The sequence below is a fragment of the Jaculus jaculus genome, chromosome 8 (assembly GCF_020740685.1).
Source record: "Jaculus jaculus isolate mJacJac1 chromosome 8, mJacJac1.mat.Y.cur, whole genome shotgun sequence".
Lineage (NCBI taxonomy): Eukaryota > Metazoa > Chordata > Mammalia > Rodentia > Dipodidae > Jaculus > Jaculus jaculus.
In genome coordinates this window covers 83,054,684-83,064,984 of record NC_059109.1, presented here as the reverse complement: position 1 = coordinate 83,064,984, position 10,301 = coordinate 83,054,684, and positions in this window count along the sequence as shown.

Below are 10,301 nucleotides of genomic sequence, written 5' to 3'. Positions count from 1 at the left end.
GGAATTCCAAACTCCCGCCTTTCCAGCAGTCCACCTTGGGGCTTGGCCTTGCCATCTACAACCTAAGGTCTAGCTGCTGCAAAGGGACACCTTCCTATGGGTTCCTAGTTCCTTGATCCAGAGTTCCATCAGACCTCCCCTTCCTTTACTTTTCCTAGAGGGTCTTCAATGGTCAGACGGAATTGAAGGCTAGGGCAGACCCTCATCTACCAGATTGGGGCCTAGCCTAACCTTGTCCTTGCTCAAGGTCAGTCTGCAAGACAAGGTACTCATAAGCTAGGACCCCACATTTGGCCAGTGGTCCAATCAGTGTTCATCCTGTATCAACGAGGGGAAGTGCTGAGCTTTTCAAGTGGGACCCACAGTCTTCTTGATCTATCCCCAGACTCTTTTGGATGGCAGAACTTGGCCTCCAGGTGGGGATTTATAGGAGCAGAAGGATTCTGCCAGGTCCCTCATGGAGCTTCCTCAGCAAGGACATCCTGCCCTCCAGCTTGGCACCCCCTACATCTGGCAGGGTCTAGGCCTTTCATTTGCCCCGTAGAGGCTCCAGCTACTTCCCTGCAGTGACTCTTTGTGACCGTTCCCTCAATCCCAGCCAACAAGGCAGGAACCATGTTTGCCCTTTACAACCCACCTCTGTGCAAGTCCACTTTCCGTGGCTTTTCCTTTTCCGCTTTGACCAGACAAAATGCTGCTCCCTAGGCTTGCTGCCCATATTGTCAGGTCCACTGTCCTGAGTGCCTTCTTACTGAGGTCATGGGCCGGGATGTCAGCAAGGTGTCCAATCAACAGACTCCTCTGCCTGCCTAACTAAGGGTGTGTTGTGTATTTGTATAGTACACATGTTTGTCACTGTATTTTGTCTATGTGTATCTGTCTCATTTGCCTGTTTGGGAGCGTGTGTGTGTGTGTGTGTGTGTGTGTGTATGTGTATGACAGATCTTGGCCGGGACAGACATGCTTGAATTTCATTCAAGGCTGAGCTAAGCCAGAGAAAACTAAAGTGTGTTTGGGCTGAGAGTGAAGGGTCTGGCTCCTCACACATGCCTGCTTCTTGTTTATCTTTGTACCTCTAACTATTTTCTTCCATTCCCACCTCAACCCTTGAGATTAACTCATCTCTGAGGGCCATAGCAGCAGGTACCCAGCCAGAGAGATGATGTGAGGAAACTGCCTGCCCCCTACCCCAACATCTGCTTGCAGCTCCCTGCCTCTCTGCCTCTGCTTCAGGCCTCATCGGTTTGATGTGGGACTCACAGGCTGCACCCTTGGGCAGCTGCCGTTTTTTTTTTTTTCTTTTTTAAATTTTTATTAGCATTTTCCATGATTATAAAAAAATATCCCATGGTAATTCCCTCCCCCACCCCCACACTTTCTCCTTTGAAATTCCATTCTCCATCATATTACCTCCCCATCACAATCATTGTACTTACATATATACAATATCAACCTATTAAGTACCCTCCTCCATTCCTTTCTCTTCCCTTTATGTCTCCTTTTTAACTTACTGGCCTCTGCTACTAAGTATTTTCATTCTCACGCAGAAGCCCAGTCATCTGTAGCTAAGATCCAAATATAAGAGAGAACATGTGGCGCTTGGCTTTCTGGGCCTGGGTTACCTCACTTAGTATAATCCATTCCAAGTCCATCCATTTTTCTGCAAATTTCATAACTTCATTTTTCTTTACCGCTGAGTAGAACTCCATTGTATAAATGTGCCACATCTTCATTATCCACTCATCAGTTGAGGGACATCTAGGCTGGTTCCATTTCCCAGCTATTATAAATTGCAGCTGCCACTTTTTACAGAGAAGGATAGCAAATGGTTCCAGTGACTCCTTGATCCATGTTAGCAGAAGTTCAATTCAGCCACCATAGAAAGTTTGGGCAAAGCGTCCTGCTGAGCCCCTGACCTTCACCTGTTTGGGCCCTCTTGCCTCCCTCCTGTCCTCTTCAGCACCATTTTGGACCCATCTGTGACCCTAGTGGCTTCCTCTTTCTCCCTGGGGAAAGGAACAGGGGAAAGTATGGCCTCTGAGAGTATCTTTCCCAAGTGAGATCTGTCCCCAGGCCTTCTCTGGACATCTCCAGGACCTTCTTCTTTCAGGGTTTGTCTTCCCTCCCAGTCCTACCGTTCCAGCCCATTTGTAACATGTAACAGTTAGACTCTCAAAGATGCAAATCTAGCCTATCACTTCATCATTCTTAACATTCTCCATCGTTCCCTAAAATCCACAGAAGGCCCTTAGCTCATGTCTCAACTCTTTTCTTCCCAGCCTCAGCTTCTTCTCTTGCTCTTTGAGCACAGCCTGCCTTCTGACCCCTTCCTAACCTTTGCTCTATTTGGGCCTGCCCCGTTTTGACCTGCTCACCAGGCATACTTCCCTCCTCCAGGCCTGCAGGAGAAACGGACCCCTTGGATCCTGTTGTGGGTACTGTGTGTGTCTGCTCAGAAAGCTTCTGACCCCTTGCACCACCAGGAGGGATGTTGAGAAGAATCTTTGGGTTTGGAAGGCAGGAGAATGAGCTCTATTCCCAGTGCCCATGACATGGCAGAGGAGTGGAAAGCTACCTGAGCCCATTTGTGCTAAGGGACTGTGGGGAGAGCTTTGCAGTTGTGCTCCCAGCCCACCTCTTATCCAAGTCTGGCTGCTAGCTCTACTCCAGACACACACACACACACACACACACACACACACACACACACACGATGGGGGGAACTCTTTCAGGGTCATTGGACATTGTGATATGCTGGTGCCTAGCTGAGGACCTTACTCAGGTGCCCTCGCTGTCCTGTTGCAAGCATGGAAAGAAAGTCTTTTTATTTCACCATCTGGATGAAGGTGCTGTAGCTATAGAGAAACAATGGGGTACAGGCTACCTCTGAGCCCCACTCTTGCCCTAGCCATAGGACAGGGGCTGGGGATGGTGCAGTAACCCCCTAGTTCAGGTGCTGGATGGCCTAGTTGGTGGCTCAGTCCAGCTCTGGCAGGTCCTGGAGACCAGTGGTGGGCAGCTCCTGGGACAGAGATTCAGCAGTGTTCTACCAGATTCCTGAGGTGTGAGCTTCCTTCCAGGAATTACTCTGCCTGACGCCACCCAGATGGACTTCCTTTCTGTGGCCTGTGGTCTCAGGCTTCAGGCAGCATCATTCTTCTCAATGGAAATGGGACCAGAGGAGACTGGCCCCTCCTTGTTGACAGGAACCTTGGAGGAGGTGACCCCTGATCTGAGCCCTGAAGGAGTGGACCCCATGGAGAAGAACACACCAGGTGCAAGTGGCTGTATATACAGAACTCTCTCTATATAGAGAGAGTAGAGCCAACTGAAGGCAGGTTGGAATCACCATACTGGGCAGCCAGTGATCACACCTAACAAACATTCTGGTCCTTTGCCCAGGAACCTTTAACTCCACTTGCTCCACTTGGGTATCTTCTGTCTGGGCCTTTCACTGTCTGATCCTGATGAAGTTCAGCTTAATTGAACAACTTCTTCACTTAGTTTGTGTGAGACTTTCCTTTGCCAGCTCCTGGTCCCATAGAATTGCCCCTCTTGAGGGGGATATGTGCACAAAGGAGCAAGAATAAGGGGAGAGAAAATGCTGGGGAAAGCAAAATTTCCACCTCACCCATGTCAGGTAAGAGGAGATTGTGTATTGTTGGACATACGATGTTAGTTGCTTCCACTCCAGTAGTTACTGTTATTTTCTTTAATTAATTAATCAATTTATTTGTGCATGAGCGAGAGACAGAGAGAGATGTATGGGCATGCCAGGCCCTCTTACTGCATACATGGGTACTGGGAAATTGAACCCAGGCTGACAGGCTTTGAAAGAAAGCACCTTTAACCATTGAGCAATATCTCCAGCCTTATTGCTATTTTTGTTAATGGTGAACATTTCCCTCTTTGTCATGTATCTGGTCACTCAGCATAAAGATTGATGTACACCTGTTATTGCAGTACTCAGAAAATAGAGGCAAGAGAGTCATCAGTTGAGGCCAGCCTGAACTATATAGTGACACTTTCTAAAAAATAAAAAAGAAGGAAGGAGGGGGGTAGAGAGATGGTTCAGCAGTTAAGGTGCTTGCCTGCAAAGCCTAATGACCTAATGAATCAGGTTCAATTCCCCAGGACCCACGTAAAGCCAGATGCACAAAGTGATGCATGCATCTGGAATTCGTTTGTAGCGGTTAGAGGCCCTGGTGCACCCATTCTCTCTCTTCCACACCTCTTCTTGTAAATAAATTATATATATATATGAAGAAAAGAAAGGAGCCGGGCGTGGTGGCGCACGCCTTTAATCCCAGCACTCGGGAGGCAGAGGTAGGAGGATCACCATGAGTTCAAGGCCACCCTGAGATGACAGAGTTAATTCCAGGTCAGCCTGGACCAGAGTGAGACCCTACCTCGAAAAACCAAAAAAAAAAAAAAAAGAAAAGAAAAGAAAGGAAACAAGGGACTAGAAAGATAGAGTAAGATCCTGCTTCAAAAAAAAAAAAAAAAAAAAGCAAAAACAAGCCAGTGGCACACACCTTTCATCCTAGCACTAAGGAGGCAGAGGTAGGAGGATCACTGTGAGTTTAAGGCCAGCCTGAAACTACATAGTGAATTCCAGGTCAGACTGGCCTGGAGTGAGAACCTGCCTCAACTAAAAATAACAAAAAAACCTAAAACCCTAACCAACCAAACAAACAAACAAAAAACACCTGCCCAGAAGCATTTTTTTGGGGAAAAGTATTCATTTCAGTCTATTGGTTTGATGGGAAGTTTTATCATGGCAGGGAAAGCATAGCAGGACAGCTGGGCATCATATCTTGCCACGTCAGCTGGGAGAAAGCAGCAAGAGTGAACTAGCTTCAGAATAGAGGGTGGTACTGTGGAATGCAGTTTTTTGGACATGACATGGCCGCTTCACTCATGAACTCCCAACAGCTGTGGTTACCCGCACAAGAGCCCATTAACATACCATCATGGGTCGGGGAGGGACACAAGGCTGCACTCCTCCCTGAGGAACTACCAACAGTTAATAGTTGCTGGGTGAAGAGGAGTCATGTTCTTCAGTGGTTTAGCCATTGGGAAGTTGCCTATGTTCCAGCAAATAACCTCCACCCATGCCCAAGCAAGCATTAACTGTCATTTCTCAGTACTTTAATGAGTTTTGAGTCACCCCAATGGTCACTGTCATCTGAAAAGAGAAGTTTCACTAACCAAAAATGACAGTAGTATTAATATGTGGGCATAAACATAAGTATTTACAGGGCACTATAGTGGGTATAATATATCTATTTAGCCAGACAACAGCAGAACTTTTCATCTTAGGGTTTATGACCACTCTAGCCTTAGCCTTTTTTCTTTTCTTTTTTTTTTTTTTTTTTGAGATAGGGTTTTGCTCTAGCCCAGGCTGACCTGGAATTCACTATGTAGTCTCAGAGTGGCCTTAAAAACTCACAGCAATCCTCCTACCTCTCCTAAGTGCTGGGATTAAAGGTGTGTACCACCATACCCGATTTTCTTAAAATTTTTTTATCGATAACTTGCATAAATGTAAGTAATGTGCCATGATCATAATCCCTTCCCATCATTCTCTTCCCTGTCCCAAATAACCCTCCAACTGAATCCCTTCTTCTTTCCAACTAGTCTCTTCTATGTCGGTGTCATCTCCCCGCTTCTATTATGCAGGTCTTCTGTAGGTAGCATCAGCCACTCTGAGGTCATGAATATCCACATTGCTCTGTATCTGGAAGAGAATACTGTAAGCACTCCTCCCCATCCTTTGGCTATTACTTTCTTTCTTTTTTATTTTTAAAAATATTTGATTTTTATTTATTGATTTGACACAGAGAGAGAGGGAGAGAATGGGCATGCCAGGGCTCCAGCCACTGCAAACAAACTCTAGATGTGCGCCCCCTTGTGCATCTGGCTTATGTGGGTCCTGGGGAATCAAACAGGGGTCCAGCCCTACTTTCTTTCTTTTACCTCATCTGTAATAGTCCCTAAGACTTAGAGGGTGTGAAAGAAATGTCTCATTTACTGCTGAACACTCCACTGTCACTTCTCAGTACTATGGTGACTTTTGAGTCATCCCAGTGGTCACCACCCTCTGAAAAGAAAAGGATCTTTAGCCAAAAGTGAGTTAATTAATTAATATGTGGGCATAAACATAAGTATTTAGAAAACAGTTTGGGGGCTGGAGAGATGGCTTAGTGGTTAAGCACTTGCCTGTGAAGCCTAAGGACCACGGTTCAAGGCTCAGTTCCCCAGGACCCACGTTAACCAGATGCACAAGGGGGCGCACGCGTCTGGAGTTCGTTTGCAGAGGCTGGAAGCCCTGGCACGCCCGTTCTCTCTCTATCTATCTGCCTCTTTCTCTCTCTCTGTCACTCTCAAATAAATAAATAAATAAAAATGAACCAAAAAATATTTTAAAAAATGGGAGGAAGGACTATGACTTTTCTCTCACTCATTTAAAAAAAAAAAAAAGAAAACAGTTTGGTGGGCAACAGTAGTATCCCTGCTTATGGCTTATGACCACCTAAGCCATAGGTTTTTTTTTTTGTTGTTTTTTTTTAGCCATAGACTTTTGATTAAGTTTTCAGTATCCTCTTGTGGAGTGGGCCTCAAGTTCAATCACAGAGTAGTTGGTTACCCCTATAACAGACATACCACCATTTGGTCTGGCTAACCAGCTGTAAAGCTTATAGGGTCCACTACTAGTTAAGGCCTATGATGATTTTTCTTCCCCAACAAGCTGCATAGATCTTTCCAGCATCCTGACAGCTAGTAAACCGGGAGGAGGCTTCCAGCTCAGCTCCAGCTTTATTTCTCAGTTTCCTACAGCCCAAGCATGTGGTATCTTCAGCAATAGGATCTTAATCATCTAGGTCTGGTGTGCAACCAAGAACCTTGGCAATAGCCTATATTGTGTTGAGAGCATTAGGAGCCTCCCTGGCCAATAACTTGCTGGAGGTATCTAACCCCTGGCCTTAATTTTTCTTGTAATAATCTGTGGCTCCTAGGCACAGCACTATCTACCTCCACAGGGTACTTCTGCCCAAAATCTTTTTTTTTTTTTTTTGAGACAAGCTGACCTGGAACTCACTCTGTAGTTCCAGGATGGCCCCCAAATCACAGAAATCCTCCTACCTCTGCCCCCTGAGTGCTGGGATTATAGTTGTGTACCACCATGCCTGACAACTCTCTCTGTCTCTGTTTTTTGTTTGAGGTAGGGTCTTGCTCTAGCCAAGGCTGACCTGGAATTCACTATATAGTCTCAGGGTGGCTCCAAACTCATGGCAATCTTCTTACCTCTGTCTCCTGAGTGTTGGGATTAAAGGCATGTCCCACCATTCCTGGCTCTTTTTTTTTTTTAACATATATTATTTTGTTAGCAAAGAAGTTAATATATTTTTTTCAAGGTGGTGTTTCACTGTAGTCCAGGCTGACCTGGAATTCATTATGTAGTCTCAGGCTGGCCTCAAACTCTTGGCAATCCTTCTACCTCTGCCTCCCAAGTGATGAGATTAAAGGCGTGCACCACCATGCCCAGCTTAAGTTCACTTTTCTTTACAGCTGAATAAAACTTTGTTGTAGGGCTGGAGAGATGGCTTAGCAGTTAAGGAGCTTGCCTGCAAAACCTGAAGACCCTCGTTTGATTCCCCAGTACCCACATGAGCAAGATACACAAGGGTGCGCATGCATCTGGAGTTTGTTTGCAGTGGCTAGAGACCCTGGCATGCCCATTCTCTCTCTCTCAAATAAATAAATAAAAATAAAAATATTTGGGCTGGAGAGATGGCTTAGCGGTTAAGCGCTTGCCTGTGAAGCCTAAGGACCCCGGTTCGAGGCTCGGTTCCCCAGGTCCCACGTTAGCCAGATGCACAAGGGGGCGCACGGGTCTGGAGTTCGTTTACAGTGGCTGGAAGCCCTGGCGCGCCCATCCTCTCTCTCTCCCTCTCTGTCGTTCTCCCTGTGTCTGTCACTCTCAAATAAATAAATAAATAATGAACAAAAAAATATTAAAAATATAGTTTAAAAAATTCGTTGTATAAATGTACCACCTCTTTGTTATCCATTCATTATTGGTAAGTTGCCCATGCCACAGTAAATAATCCCCACCCATGCCCATGCAATCAACCCTAATTAAATTTGGTGGGTCACACACACACAAAAAAGAAATGAAAGTGGAAACGAAGAGGACTAGTTGGGAAGAGTAGGTTAGTAGAAGTAAGAGGGGACAAGAAAAGATGATGGGAGGTGAATATGATCAAAATACATTATATACAGGTATGAAATTGTCAAAAAGCAAATTAAAAAAAAAGACAAACACTGACAGAAAGAAAATGGCAGCAGGAATCAGAAGACTCCTACAAAGGACAGAATTCGTCACGGTCTTCAAAGGAGATCAGGTATTAAAGCACTGTAAGAAAGAATATCTGGTCTGGGCCCTCATTTGGGGAGAACATTTGCCCTGGGTCCCTACCCCAACACTGGGGGAAAAAAATTACCTAAGAGAATTGGCATAGGATTTGAATTTCTCTTCTTTTATTTTTATTTGTTTGGTTTTTCAAGGTAGGGTTTCACTCTAGCTCAGGCTGTCCTAGAATTAACTATGTAGTCTCAGGGTAGCCTTGAATTTACAGCGATTCTCATACTCTGCCTCCTGAGTGCTGGGATTAAAGGCATGTGCCACCATGCCTGGCTAAATTTCTCTTTTTTCTTTTCTTTCTTTCTTTCTGTCCTTATTTTAAAATAGACATTTCAATTTTTTAAATTTATTTTATTTTTTATTAAAATTTTTATTTTGCTTATTTTTATTTATTATTTGAGAGCACCAGACAGAGAGAGAAAGAGGCAGAGATAGAGAGAGAGAGAGAATGGGTGTGCTAGGGCCTCCAGCCACTGCAAACGAACTCCAGATGCATGCCCCACCTTGTGCATCTGGCTTATGTGGGTCCTGGGGAATCGAGCCTCGAATTGGGGTCCTCAGGCTTCACAGGCAAGCACTTGACTGCTAAGCCATCTCTCCAGCCCCTCAATTTTTAAAATTTATTTGTGAGGGACAAAAAATATTTGAGAGAGAAAGAGAGAGAGAGAGAGAGAGAGAGAGCACATGGGAAATAATATAGGCATGGCAGAACCTCTTGCTACTATAGTAAAACTCCAGACATGAGTGCCACCGTGTGCATCTGGCTTTACATCCATACTGGGAAATCAAACGTGGGCCTGTAGGCATTGCAAGCAAGTTCCTTTAACCATTGGACATCTCTTCAGCCCCTGAATACATTGTTTTTTTCAAGGTAGGATCTCACTCTAATCCTGGCTGATCTGGAATTAGACACAGGCTGGCCTCCAGCTCACAGTGATCCTCCTACCTCAGCTTCCCACACCCAGCCACTGAAAAAAGAATATATATATATACATACATATGATTTGGTTTTTCAAGGTAGGGTCTTGCTCTAGCCCAGCTGACCTGGAATTCACTATGTAGTCTTAGGGTGGCCTTGAACTTATGGTGATCTTCCTACCTCTGCTTCAAGAGTGCTCAGATTGGGCTGGAGAGATGGCTTAGTGGTTGAGGCATTTACCTGCAAAGCCAAAGGCTCCCAGTTCTACTCCCCAGGACTCATGTAAGACAGATGCAAAAGGGAGCACATGCATCTGGAGTTCATTTACAGTGGCTGGATGGCTGGAGGTCCTGGCATGCCCATTCTCTCTCTCTCTCTCTCTCTCTCTCTCTCCCTCTTTCTCTCTCTCAAATAAATGAATAAAATATATTAAAAAGGAAAAAGAATGCTGGGATTAAAGGTGTATGCTATCACACCTGACCTGAATAGATTTTTTTTGTCTGTTTGTTTTTCGAGGTAGGGTCTCACTCTAGCCCTGGCTGACTACGTAGTCTCAGGGTGGCCTTGAACTCACAGTGCTTCTCCTACTTCTGCCTTCTAAGTGCTGGGATTAAAGGCAAACACCACCATGACCAGCTCTGAATAGATATTTTTATTTATTTATTCTTTAGAGACAGAAAGAGAAAGAGGCAGAAAGAGAGAGAGAGAGAGAGAGAGAGAGAGAGAGAGAGAGAGAGAGAAAGAATGGGTACACCAGGACCTTCAGCCACTTTAAACAAACTCCAGATGCATGCACCACCTTGTGCATATGGCTTATATGGCTTGTGTGGGTACTGGGGAATTGGACCTGGGTCCTTAGGCTTTACCTTAACTGCTAAGTCATTTCCCCAGCCCTGGATGGATACATACACACACACACACACACACACACACACACACACACACACTGTTGTT